Source organism: Macrobrachium rosenbergii, chromosome 41 (genome assembly GCF_040412425.1).
Source record: "Macrobrachium rosenbergii isolate ZJJX-2024 chromosome 41, ASM4041242v1, whole genome shotgun sequence".
NCBI classification, from domain to species: domain Eukaryota; kingdom Metazoa; phylum Arthropoda; class Malacostraca; order Decapoda; family Palaemonidae; genus Macrobrachium; species Macrobrachium rosenbergii.
Genome location: NC_089781.1, coordinates 15,954,723 through 15,969,023, shown reverse-complemented (window position 1 = coordinate 15,969,023; position 14,301 = coordinate 15,954,723).

Below are 14,301 nucleotides of genomic sequence, written 5' to 3'. Positions count from 1 at the left end.
ATTTTTTCTGTTGTACCCTTTATTTTTTCGTGTGGTCACTCTGTATCCGCATCACAAAAATTTCATTTTTTTTCTTCAGTTTTACAAGTTGGAAACTTGGCCGGTATATAATCGCAATTTTTTTCCCAGGCAAAAGGACAAACAGTACTGCAGGTTATGTAAAAATACGTGTACATTTACAAAAAGATGTAGTTAAGTATACACACACACATATACCTACGAGGGATATATGTGAATGTATCTATACACATACTTATTCACGCTTAATAACATTTACATATGAAGAGCTTTGCCATAACAGGAATATCAATGTTTAAAGGTACTCCATGCCGGTACAACAGATTAATTTAGTGATTCTTTTACTTAAGCTAAGTGAGATGAACATCTAGATCAGGAAAGATATTGGAAACACCCCCGCTAATCTAGAAGAAGAAGAAGAAGAAGAAGAAGAAAGAGAGAGAGAGAGAGAGAGAGAGAGAGAGAGAGAGAATCTAGTGATCTCTAGATTTTCTGTGAAAATGGCCACTTCTAAAAGACCATGCGCACAAAAACATGCTCCTTCAATGCCGAATGTTCTCCTAATTCAGCTTAGAAATCTTCTTCTTCTTCTTCTTCTTCTTCTTCTTGCTCTTTCGTTCTCATTCCTCACGAGAGGCTGAAGACTCAGAGGTACATCACATTAATACTGGATGTTCGAACTCCAGTCTCCAACCATCATCGCTCGTTTCATATATGTTCGTCAAAAGTTGCCCACTTTGAAAAAATTAAAAAACATTTACAGAAACTGCAAAAAGATATGATTCTTTGGCTGCATCTTTTTGTATTTTTCTTCTTTTTGTTTTTCTGCCTGAACGGTTTATAACCGGTATGAAGAGTTCTCGGCTGCTAGGGCATTTTGACTCTGAAAGTCTCAAGTCCTAAGTCTGAAAATCTTAGGACGTAAGTTTTTCATGAGGTTTATAAGAATATTACCTCATTAAGTTTACTACACTTGCATTTTCATCTTGCATAATGATTGAGTTTGGCTTTGGCTTCCCTGAAAAGTAGGTTGCTGGTCAACAATAAGTCGATTCTTTGTTCATTTGTTATGAGACAATACTCAGTGACACCTGTGCCGTGTGAATATAGAATTTAGGCCAAAGGCCAGCACTGGGGCAGATGAGGTCATTCAGCGCTGAAACGCAAATTGACAGTAAAAGGTGTGGAAGGTGTAACAGGAAGAAAACCTCGCAGCTGCACTTTGAATCAATTGTTAGGAGGGGGTGGGAAGTCAGATGGAAGAAAGAGAATATGAAAGGAGGTACAGTAAAAGGAGCGAAAGGGGTTGCAGCTAGGGGACGAAGGCACGCTGCAAAGAACCTTAAGTAATGCCTACAGTGCACCGCATGAGATGCATTGACGGCACTACCCTCCTACGGGGCCTGTGCCATCTGGAACAACTTTCCTCCTTTTTTCTTCAAATCTTGAGCTGAAAACCCTTATGTACAGTCAACAGGCTACAAACACAAGAGGTTCCCAAAGGGAAATCAGCCTGCAGAGAGAGAGAGAGAGAGAGAGAGAGAGAGAGAGAGAGAGAGAGAGAGAGAGAGAGAGAAGTTACAGGAAAAGGTAACAAATCAATAAGTAGAAGGGAAAAGAAAATAAAACCGATACACCTGAATTCAGGAGACGTCAGCAGCAACAGAAGAGAGCAGGAATGAATTTGTTCCTCGCTTAAACGCTTGCAGACCAGAAGATTCCACAACCGCACGACGCAAAGTATTTCACATTTTAGTTTCAGCAGGCAAAGTAAAACCTCTAGCTAACCTGGTATACAGCACATTTGCCTTTTGTATCAAAGAAGAAAGAAATCAGTTAACCTTATTGCGTATTATTATTATTATTATTATTATTATTATTATTATTATTATTATTATTATTATTATTATTATTCAGAAGATGAAACCTATTCTTATGGAACAAGCCCACAAGGGCCACTGACTTGAAATTCAAGCTTCCAAAGAATATGGTGTTCGTTAGGAAGTAGTAAGAGGAGGTAAAGGGAAATACATAAAGAGTATACCCTCCTTAGGCTACACCATCTACAGAACACCTGTACCACACCTGCGACATCTACCTGACACTGAGGTCTCCTCCCACCTCCACGTGGGTCTGTGTCCAGTGTTAACATTCCCTCCTCTCTACCTTGAACCTTCAGTTGCAAACACTCTGGCACCTGGATCGAGTTGGCCCCGAACCTGGAGAGGAATTCTGATTGGCCGCCTACAGTCTCCTTGACCCCTAAGTTTTGGAAGAAAAAAAAAAAAAAGTTGTTTAATGTTCTGCTTCAGTGTGAGGAAACTTTGTTCTTAAATCACTGGACTGTCAGGATTGCTCAATTCCTTTCTTGCTTTGTTTCTCTTTATAAGGCTTGTCTTCTAATTCCAATTCTCTGTCTGTCTGTCTCTCTCTCTCTCTCTCTCTCTCTCTCAATGTTAGTGATTTGTTTCTCTTTATGAAGCCCTGTCTTCAAATTCCAACTCTCTCTCTCTCTCTCTCTCTCCACGATGTTTTCCCTCAGTGTTACTGATTTGAATCTTTATAATGCCCCTTTTTCTAATTCCACGCCTCTCTCTCTCTCTCTCTCTTTCTCTCTCTCTCTCTCTCTCTCTCTCTCTCTCTCTCTCTCTCTCTCTCTCTCTCTGCATTCCCTCAGTGTTGGTGATTGCTGTTTCTCTTTATGATATCCCGTTTTCTAATTCCACACCCACCCCACCGGTCTCTCTCTCTCTCTCTCTCTCTCTCTCTCTCTCTCTCTCTCTCTCTCTCTCTCTCTAGTGTTAGTGACTGTTTTCACTGTCAATCAAACATGTCTTTCTTATAAAGGTTTTTTTGCACAGGAAGTCAATTTTTAAGCAAGGACATAGGTATGTTGATTATAGTGTTTAGACTTTGTAAAACCTTTAGAAGAGAAGTAAAAAGCCTTCTTTAATCTCATTTCTTAATATAGCATCATCGTCATATTTGACAGCATGGCTAGAAACCCTGCTGTGCTAAATGTGACATAATTTAAAAATATGAGCAACAAATAATATCATTTCCATTATGTCACTACGAATGATGCCAGGATTTCAAATGTATTCACAAGCCACCTCTCCCTAAGGGGAGTAGTGCCGTCAGTGCATCTGATGCGGTGCACTGTAGGCATTACTTAAGGTTCTTTGCAGCGTGCCTTCGGCCCGTAGCTGCAAACCATTTAGTTCCTTTTACTGTACCTTCTTTCATATTCTCTTTCTTCCATCTGACTTTCCACCCTCTCCTAATAATTGATTCATAGGCAACTGCGAGGATTTCCTCCTGTTACACCTTTCAAACCTTTTACTGTCAATATCCGTTTCAGCGCTGAATGACCTCATGTGTCTCAGTGCTTGGACTCTGGCTTAAATTCTATATTCAGTTCAATTCAGTTCACAAGCCAACTGTGATTCCGGTTCTACCAAAGGAATTATTCGTGTGAAAAACCATACAGCTGATTTTAATGTCAAAGAATGCCGTTGATTCTTCACAAAAAAATACAGGCAAAGGATAAGGTCAAAGATTATTGTCACGCTGATAAGGAAAATCGCTCGAAATTGGCGCCAATTCTCGTCCAGCTAGTTTTTGTGGACGGATTCCTATGTGCTTACAGGCATTTATTTTTAGATTAACAAAAATACCAGATTGGAGGAGCAAATAACGTTGGATTCGATATGCCATGACTTCTTGATTATTGGGAAAATATTATTATTGATAAATAAATACTGATGGATTTAGAAAGAAATCATGTCTTGACAATACCAGGGTCCATGAGGGCTTTCTTAGCCACCTGATCCAGTTGGCTGTCCGGATCCACGTCGAATGTCACAAGAGGAACCAGACGTTACGTAACTGATCCAGTTAGTAGTCCAGATCCACTTAAAATATCAAAAGACAAACCATGTGTTAAGTAACTGATCCATAGAGCAGTCCGGATCCACATGAAATGTCACATGAGGAACCATGCTTTAAGCAACTGATCCAGTTTATTGTCCAGATCCACTTGAAATATCACAAGAGGAACCATGTGTCAAGTAACTGATCCAGAGTGCTGTCCAGATCCACCTGAAATGTCATAAGAGGAACCACTTGTTGAGCAACTGATCCAGTTAGCCATTCAGATCCATGGGAAATGTCACAGAAGGAACCACATGCTGAGCAACTGATCCGGTTTTCTGGAACGATATGAAATGTCATGGAAGGAACCGTGCAGTGGATAACTGATCCAGTTAGTTGTCTGGGTCCACATGAAATGTCACTGGAGGAACCATGCATTGAGAGACTGTTCCGGTCAGTTGTCTGGAACCTCGTGAAATGTTACAGCAGTAGCCATTGATCTGGTAACTTGTCTGGATCTGCATAAACTCACAGGTTGTTAACCCTTGATCTGGTTAATTGTCAGGGTCACAAGAAACCTCAGGTTGGGCTCTTAATCCAGTAAGTTGTCAGGATCTACAGGGAATCTTGCCAGTCGTTAATTTTGATCTGGTAAGTTGTCAGAATCTACAGGAAATCTTGCCAGTCATTAATTCTTGATCCAGTAAGTCGTCAGGACCTACAAGAAATTTTGCCAGTCGTTAATTCTTGATCCAGTAAGTTGTCAGGATCTACAGGAAATCTTGCCACTTGATAATACTTGATCCAGTAAGTTGCCAGGATCTACAGGAAATATTGCCAGTTGTTAATTCTTGATCCAGTAAGTTGCCAGGATCTACAGGAAATCTTGCCACTTATTAATACTTGATCCAGTAAGTTGCCAGGATCTACAGGAAATCTTGCCAGTTGTTAATTCTTGATCCAGTAAGTTGTCAGGATCTACAAGCAGTTTTGCCAGTCATTAATTCTTGATCCGGTAAGTTGTCAGGATCTAGGGGAAATCTTGCTAGTCGTTAATTCTTGGTCCGATAAGTTATCAGGATCTACAGGGAAGCTTGCCTGTTGTTAATACTTGATCCGGTAAGTTGTCGGGCTCTGCATGAAATCTTGCAGGTTATGCCCTGATCCAGTAAGTTGTCTAGTACATGTTGTGTTCATAACAAAACTACCATCAAATATCTACCTCAAGACCACAGGATTTATTTTTGGTAAAATTATAAGAAAATCTTAAAAACTCACAAAATTCCTTCTGAGCCACATCTGACCGAGGATTTATCCATAATCATTGCTCAAAATCCTTCTCTCGTTTGAAATTGATTTCCATGAACTTGAAAAGAAAAGTTATTGATTGCAATCAGTCAGAAAGTGTCAGGATGTCTTGTGGAATGTGGGCAGACCAGAACACGAACAAGCAAAAGTAAGAGATCTTGAAGGTATATTCACATCCAAGTGTTTATGCAATGTGAAGCAAAACTTTTCGGCGCCGCAAGCATGATTTCCCTTCCTATTCATCAGACAAGCACATTGATTGGTTCACCTTGTAAATAAAAGTTGAATTGCTTATCAGTCCGACAGGTTCCTTTGACATCTGATCTGCGGAATCAAAGCGGAAAGTATTAGGCTATGAGTGCATTTTGATAACGGTTACAAGACAAAAACATTGATGCTTTCACCTTGTGAATAAAAGTTGAACTGCTTATCGGTCCGACTGGTTCCTTTGACATATGATCTGCGGAGTCAAAGCAGAAAATATTAGGCTACGAGTGCATTCGATAACGATTACCAGCTCGACTGTGCGAGCAAAATTTTAAACACATATGACATCGCATTTTGTATGGTGAAGGCAATTTGTTTTAATCTGAGATGCACTGGCCATTGTTTGGCCGAAGTGGTCCACCTTGGAACTGCCATTCTTAGGCATGAAGGGAACTTAGCGAGTCTTTTTTTATTTATTTTTTATTTCTTGAAGGTGTTTAAGCGTGCATGGAAAAGTACCCAGCAGTCTAGCCTGACAGATGAACAGATGATGGTTTTAGAGAGTTTTAAACGTCAGCCTGAGTCAGTAATGTTGGCGACAACTTTTTATCATAAGTTTTCCATTTTTTTTATACTTTATCGTAATGAAAGTAAATGTAGAATCAGATAATCGGTACGAGAATGTCTTTCAGTCATATGCACGCGTGTTTGTGTGCGTGTGTGCGTGTGTGTACGTGAGAATGGAATTCAATAACACTGCATTATAATTAATGTTTATTTACTGAACCTTTCGAAATGGCTAACTCTGTGGAAAAAGCACCATTTTACATAATTCAAAGGCTAACTTTTCCATGTCATTAATTCACGGAAACCATTTTTTCCCAGTTGAATGGCACCATTTTATCTGATAATTCAAAATATTACTGTATCTCTGTATTAGTATTTTTTCCATAACTCAAAACTAACAATCGCCTGTCAAGTCATTAATTCACGCACAAGTAATTGGTACAAGACAGTTTAACATTTTTATACATACCCAGTTGAAGTATGTATATATATACACATACACACATACATAAGGCATTCTCTCTATCTGAATTACGTCAGCTGTTCAAGGAAATAGAATTTGTGCTATATATATGTATATAGAAGGACAGGGTGACAAGGAGATACATCCAAGATGACAAATTTAGACCTCAAGTCTGCACACTTTAATATATTATTTTAATTCCAAAAATGGCCATTTTTTAAAGACCTTTATTGCAATCAGTTAATAAATATACTGTCAGAAACTCTACGTGATAATGATTGCTCAAGGTCAAGCTGAAAATAATGGTGTCAGTTCGTACTGGCTGCAGATTGTCCAATTTTCTAATATCATTCACACAAAATTTATTAACTTTCTGATTATTATTATTATTATTAGTATTATTTATTATTAGTCCCCAAGTTGAAAATCACACCACCTGGACAGCTGTTTCTGGCTTGAGTTTTTTTGCAGTTTAATGTTTTGAATCATAAAGCCTTCAGCCTTTAGTGCATACAGGTGCAAATCTTGTTTGTTTTAATGTAAGTTTGGTATAATTTGTTGAGACTCTTAAAGTCAAATTATATTCCATGTATTTTTAATTTGTGTTGTTTTCTCTTTTATATGATGTAACTATGTTGTTATCGACAATAAATACATTTTGATGACCGGCTATCTCCTTGTCACCCTTCCTTCTATGTGCTGTATATATTCTGTCTTATATATATATATATATATATATATATATATATATATATATATATATATATATATATATATATGTGTGTGTATTTATATGTATTGTGTGTATGTGTACAAAAAGTGGGAGAGAGAAAGGGAGAGAGAGGGGCGGGACCCTTTCTCCAGTTAATGAGAGCTTAATCAACTGTGACATGAAAAGTATGTTATCCAAGGGGTCAAAATACACAGTAAGGAAGAGAGTTCCAGATCCAGAAACCAGAGGGAAGCAATGTTTTTTGTTATTGCTTATTCGATTCTTTATACTCCATTACTCTACAGATCAGGAGAAAGTACCAAAAAAAAAAGTAAAAGGTAGACCCATACAGAGAAAGTTTCAACTTGTAAACTCTCAAGATGCGAACTTCCGTGTCTGCATTGTATGTGAGACATAAAATCTTTATAAAATGTATTTCATTGCCACTTTTTTTGGAAAAAATGAAAGATTTTTGTTCATAAAAACTTTATCTTACGTACAACGACCAAATTGACTAGGCAGAATGCTTTAGTTCCTCACATTGCAACGTCCGTAGGCTAACCGCAAAGCTAGACTCCTTAGGGAGATAGTACCCTCAGTGCACCTCAGGCAGTACACTGTAGGCATTACTTGAGGTTCTTTGCAGCGCCCGTTCGGCCCTACTGTAGCTGTAACCCCTTTCATTCGTTTTACTGTATTTCCGTTCATATTCACTTTCTTCCATCTTAATTTCCATCCTCTACTAATAATTGTTTCATAATGCAACTGCGAGGTTTTCCTGTTACGCATTTCAGACCTCATTACTGTAAGTTTCCGTTTCAGCGCTGAATGATCTTACAGGTCCCAGCGCTTAGCCTAAATTCATACTCTATTCCATTCTACATAGCTGTACGCCTAGGCTAACTTTATTAGACCTAACAAACAAACTGAACTTGCAAACGAGGTTTTGCAGCGGAACAGTGGTTACGTAAAAGACTACCAGTATACTCTGGGGAGTTGTGGCAGACTACACCGAGCCAATAACAATAACAATACTACAGTATCTACGTTGATTTCCCAGAAGAAGGGTCCAGTCATTTTTGCCTCGGCCACTTCCAGAAGGCCACGAACACCAACAGACTGACTGACTGGGCAGGTATACCACTGCAGTGACTGGTTTTCGAACTGTCTCTGATTAATCGCTCTATTGCTCATAACTGTTCTAACTACGCTGTAAGTCCCATACCTCACCTGAATTTTTATTATTCTAGTTCGGAGTTTCCAGACGTCTAGCATGTTGAGGTAGATTGTGTATACGTTAATGTATGTATTTATATATATATATATATATATATATATATATATATATATATATATATATATATATATATATACATACATATATATAGAATATTATATATATATATGTATATATATATAATATATATATATTTTATATATTTATAATTATACACATAAATACAGTATATATATATATATATTATATATATATATATATATATATATATATATATATATGTATGTATAACTGAATCACGAAGATATGGAACGTGATGAATGTATAATGTATAAATAAAAGCAATTGCCACGAAGTAAAGAGTGAAGCCTTTATATATACATGTATATGTATACATATAATTATGTATTTATTTATTTATTTATTCATTTATATGAACTACAGCCGTTCACTGCAAACCCAAGCAACTTGTGAGACGAATTACTTCAGTTTCGTGTAATGCCACAACCCAGAAATGTACATAATATAAATTCTTATATTGTAGTAATTGCCTAACAGAGATATTGTGTCAATAGTGGACCAATGGATAGTTGTATCATTTACAATGACTTATTTTTCTCCTCCGGTTGTTCCCGTAATTAGAGGAGCCAGATTCATCACACAATAAAAAATACTGCCTTCAGAAATCAGGTAGAACCACTTTCCATAGACACTTTCTAAACACTAATCTTTCCATATTCATTTCATTATCAAAAGGCTCTGATGAGCAAACTGACATCAAATGTTGTCTGTTGCAAATCCAGTGTGACGACAAGGTCTTGCCGCCGTTGAAAAAAAAAAAAGTGGTTCGTCCAACAACGAAAAACTAGATGAAAGGTGTCACACGAACCTGTCATCATTTAGCTTATTTACATAATTACCCTATAAGATTTATTCGCATAAAAAACCTTGAAAATGTCTTTGAATGTTGGTACATTAACAGAATGCGAAGAACATAACCCTAAACCATTTTTGCACCGACTGTAATCGAACATCCCCGGGAATGTATATCACATGTAAGCACAACGTGACCTGTTTAGTGAGAGAGAGAAAGAGAGAGAGAGAGAGAATGAGCCGGAGGGTGGGTGGGGCTAGGGTTGGGGGTAGGAGGGGCTTAGGCTGAGGGTGGGTGTGGCTAGGGTTGGGATAGGAGGGGCTTAGGTTGGGGGTGGGTGGGGCTAGTGTTGGGGTGGGTGGAGCTAGGGTTGAGGGTAGGAGGGCCTTGGGTTGGAGGTGGGTGGTGCTAGGGGTGTGTGGGCGTGGCTAGGGTTGGGGGTAATTGGGGCTAAGGGAGGGTAGGTGGAGCTAGGGTTGGGGATGTTGGACTGGGGTTGGGGGTGGTGTCTGGGGTTTGGGTGGGTGCGTGGGGCTGGGGTGGGTGTTGTTGGGGCTTGGGTTGGATGGGTGGGGCATGGGTTTGTGTTAAGTGGGGCTTTGGTTGGGCTAGGGTTGGGTGGGTGGGGCTAGTGGTGGCTAGGGTAGACGTGGGGGCGTGGCCATCTCTATGCCAGTTCTTTTGTTGGTCTGGAATCTCGACTTAAAGCTTAAGGGGACCAGAACACATTTCATTTACGACAGAAACGAATACAGGTTTGCCGCACCGATGAAATACGCGTGCACATGCCCGAAGCACGTACGCATAAACGTTCGTGTGTAAGCGTAATTGCTTACGAATGCTTTGGAGAATAATGATGATAATAGTGAAAAGAACTTTTACATTAGGGCGAGGTCCCTTGAAGTTTGAAATCCACAATGGGTGCCTATTATGTAACACAGAATGTCATGTAACACAGAATGTCAGACTTTGAGTGATATCAGAAGTCACAAGATTAGAGATTCGAGTTAATATTTTCCCACAGAAGGCGTGTCATGATTGCCTATCTGTTCATTTGTGAGATGGATTTAGTTTGTTTGGGTAATAAATGACAGAACGGCAATAAAGCCAAGTAGTAAAACTCTTTAGTTTTCGACAAGTGAGTTCACCCATGAATGCCAAGCAAAGATAAGTATCCGTCAACTTTAGATTTTGTCAAGCTGCTCGAAACTTGTCAATTTAAAAATCGATTATTTTGAAAATTTTAAAGCCATTTGAACCATGACAAATTCTCTTTCAGTTGACGCAGAGCAAACTAGATTATGTCGCGTTTTCCACTGTCTGTGTTCCCGTCGTCTCGTTTACATTCTAATTGCTTTTAGGCTTTCCTGTTACAATTTACTGACTACTTGTTTGTGTTTTTAGCCACGATTGAGAAAATAAAGAATGAAGAAGAGACTTATATAGTGAATTTCTATTAGTATTTTAAAGATATGTGATTATTTCTGTCTATGCACAAATAGTATACACGCGTGTGTCTGCACTGTTATGAAAGGCTCAGTGGGGTAAAAAGGTGTTTTTATGCGAAGTCAGTCGATATTTTATTATTTTTTCCTAGCCGTTAAGAAGAGGTAGTGCTTCCGGTTACAGAGAGGGCAAAATGAAGTGTTCATAGACACATATATATATAATATATATATATATATATATATATATATATATATATATATATATATATATATATATATATATATATATATATATATATATATATATATATATATATATATATATATATATATATATATATATATATATATATATATATATATATATATATATATATATATATATATATATAAAAAGGAGACGAAGATAAATGTATGGTAATTGAATAAGTAAATGTATATACTTACAATCTGCAGGAATTGTAAGAAAATATAATTATTAGAATTTTTTAAGAAACCCTGTGTAGTAAACTCGGATAAACAGGATTCTCTCACTGTCTGTCTGTCTGTCTGTCTGTCTGTCTGTCTGTCAGTCTGTCTGTCTGTCTGTCTGTCTCTATCTCTCTATACACACACACACACACACACATATATATATATATATATATATATATATATATATATATATATATATATATATATATATATATATATATATATATATATATATATATATATATATATATATATATATATATATATATATATATATATATATATATATATAGAGACACATATATGAGACATAGAGAGAGAGAGATATATATATTGTTTATCCGATATTTACTATACATGATTTCATAAAAAATTCTAATAATATATATTTTCCTGTTTATCCGAGTTTACTACATGATTTCTTAAAAAAATTCTAATAATTATATTTTCTCACAATTCCTCCAGATTGTAAGTATATACATTTACCTATTCAATTACCATACATTTATCTTCGTCTCCTTTTTATACATTTTCTTTTCACGTGTTTATTCCTAACATTAGCTTGGAAGTCACTAACCTCGCAGCAAGAGTTGAAAAGAAAAAAGAAAGGAAAGAATATTGAGCCCACCAGCAGCGGTTACCGATGATGAACATATGTTCCAGCCTTTCACTCAAAGGTGTTTGACGTAACACTCTCAGGAAACCAGAATTACGTGCAGTTATCTTTACTATTAACTTTTTTCCCTTTACGAAATACAGTACGCCTTTTTCCTCCTCTCTCTCTCTCTCTCTCTCTCTCTCTCTCTCTCTCTCTCTCTCTCTCTCTCAGTTCTTCATTGGAGGGGTGGGTAGAGCTCTGGGCCAGCACGCTGTTGGCCCAGCGTTCGACTCTCCGACTGGCCAATGGCCAATGAAGAATTAGAGGAATTTATTTCTAGTGATAGAAATTCATTTCTCGTCATAATGCGGTTCGGATTCCACAATAAGCTGTAGGTCCCGTTGCTAGGTAACCAGTTGGTTCTTAGCCACGTAAAATAAATCTAATCCTTCGGGCCAGCCCTAGGAGAGCTGTTAATCAGCTCAGTGGTCTGGTAAAACTAAGGTATACTTAACTAACTTCTTTCTCTCTCTCTCTCTGAAACTGACTCTCTCTCTCTCTCTCTCTCTCTCTCTCTCTCTCTCTCTCACTCAAGACAAATGAATGGCTGGCAAACAGACAGCCATTGACAGAAGACAGGCTGACAGACTGACATGCACACTGAACTGAACTCTCTCTCTCTCTCTTCTCTCTCTCTTATCAAGATGAATGAAGTGGTTGGCAAATAGACAGACAGACTGGCAGACTAATAGACAGACTGACAGACTAAGAGGCAGGCTGATTGACAGACAGATCGTCTGACAGCCAGACAGAATGATTAACTGACAGACTGACTGCCAGGCTGACGGACAGACACTGACTGCCTGACAGACTGGAGACATAGTGACAAATAGACAGGCAGACTGACAAACAGTCTGACAAACAGACAGACTGACAGACAGACAACGTCACGTGATTGGAAAGAGTAACAGCAGGTCCAGTTATCCAACTGCAATTGTGCGCCCTTACCAGAATGCGGCAATAAAATTCGCCCAAGCTATCCTCTTGGCTGGTCTCCAGGAGCTGGTGTCGACTGCTTGCGTGTGTGTGTGTGTTTGTGTGTGTGTGTGTGTATCAGTCCTCTGAATCCGTGTTGCTAATTTCGTTGCAGCGCCTTTTCTTGTTTAATAACAGCTGAGACTTTATTATTTTTAAAAGGACAGGTTTTTCGAAGGACATTTGACGAGAAATAACAGCCCCATTTGGAGGACCTTATATTGTCTTTTCTTCCTTTATTAAAAGTTCAGATTTTATTTTAAAAAAGGACAGTTTTTTTTAAAGATATACGAGAATTAATAGCCTTATTTGGAGGGCTATGCATTGTCTTTTCTTATTTTTTAACAGTTCATACTTTATTATTTTTAAAAGGACAGATTTTTTCAAAAGAAGCATACAAGAAACAACAGCCTCGTTTGAAGGTCCTTACATTGTCTCTTCTCCTTTTTTATTAAAAGTTCAGCTTTTATTTTATCAAAGACTAGGTTTTTTTCAAAGGAGCATACAAAAAATAACAGCCTCATTTGATGAATAAGTTAAACTAAGTCGGTTTTTCACGTAGGGAAGCTTTCATTAAAATCTAATGTTGAGATTTATTCAGCAGACCTCAAGGACAAAGCGTAACCTTTTAGGTAGGCTGAACAAATGACTTCTCTTTTCCAAGGAGATATACAATAAGTAACTGCCTCGTTTTTAAAGGACCGAGTTAGATTTATTCGGTCTTGAAGGTAAGAAATCTTTTAGTATAATCTAAGTTTGAGATTTATTTAACAGACCTCAAGGACAAAGCGTAACTTTTTCGTAGGACCTTTGTGGCTGAGCAAATGTCTTTTTATCTGCATTTTCTATTATCTTCTGTAACTTCTTTCAGATGAATACCATATTCTTTGGAAGCTTGAATTTCAAGTCAATGGACCCTGTGGGCTTGTTCCGTATGAATAGGGGTTTATCTTCTGAAAAATAATAATAATAATAATAATGAAATTATCTCTTTTTCCGAAATCGTTCCTCCTGGGACATCTCTCTAGAATTTTGTTTTCGTTTAATGAACATTATAAAAGATTCCTTGTAGCCAAAACATTTGGACAAGAAGGTCCAGTAATAGCTTCTAATGATTTTTATTTTAGAAAGATGTCTGGGGTTCTTCAAGGTGAGCATCCCTTCTAAAGTTTTGCTAACCTAACCGACGACCCCTGTTCTGAGTGTTTGAAATCGCCACTGAAATCGTAAAATTATCTTTATTGAGGAAAGATTCTCCTGATTCTCCTGTTTTTTTCCTTAGCTTCTGAGGAGAGTGAGTAACCTAACCTCTTGGTTTAAAGAGCAGTTTGGCATAATTATAGTATGCTTCAAAGTTATTTTTCTTGTTGATTTGAAAACCTGAAACTAATTATAAATTGTCGTATGATAAAATAAAACAATAATCGTATGATAATATAAATATAATATAATATATATAATATATATATATATATATATATATATAT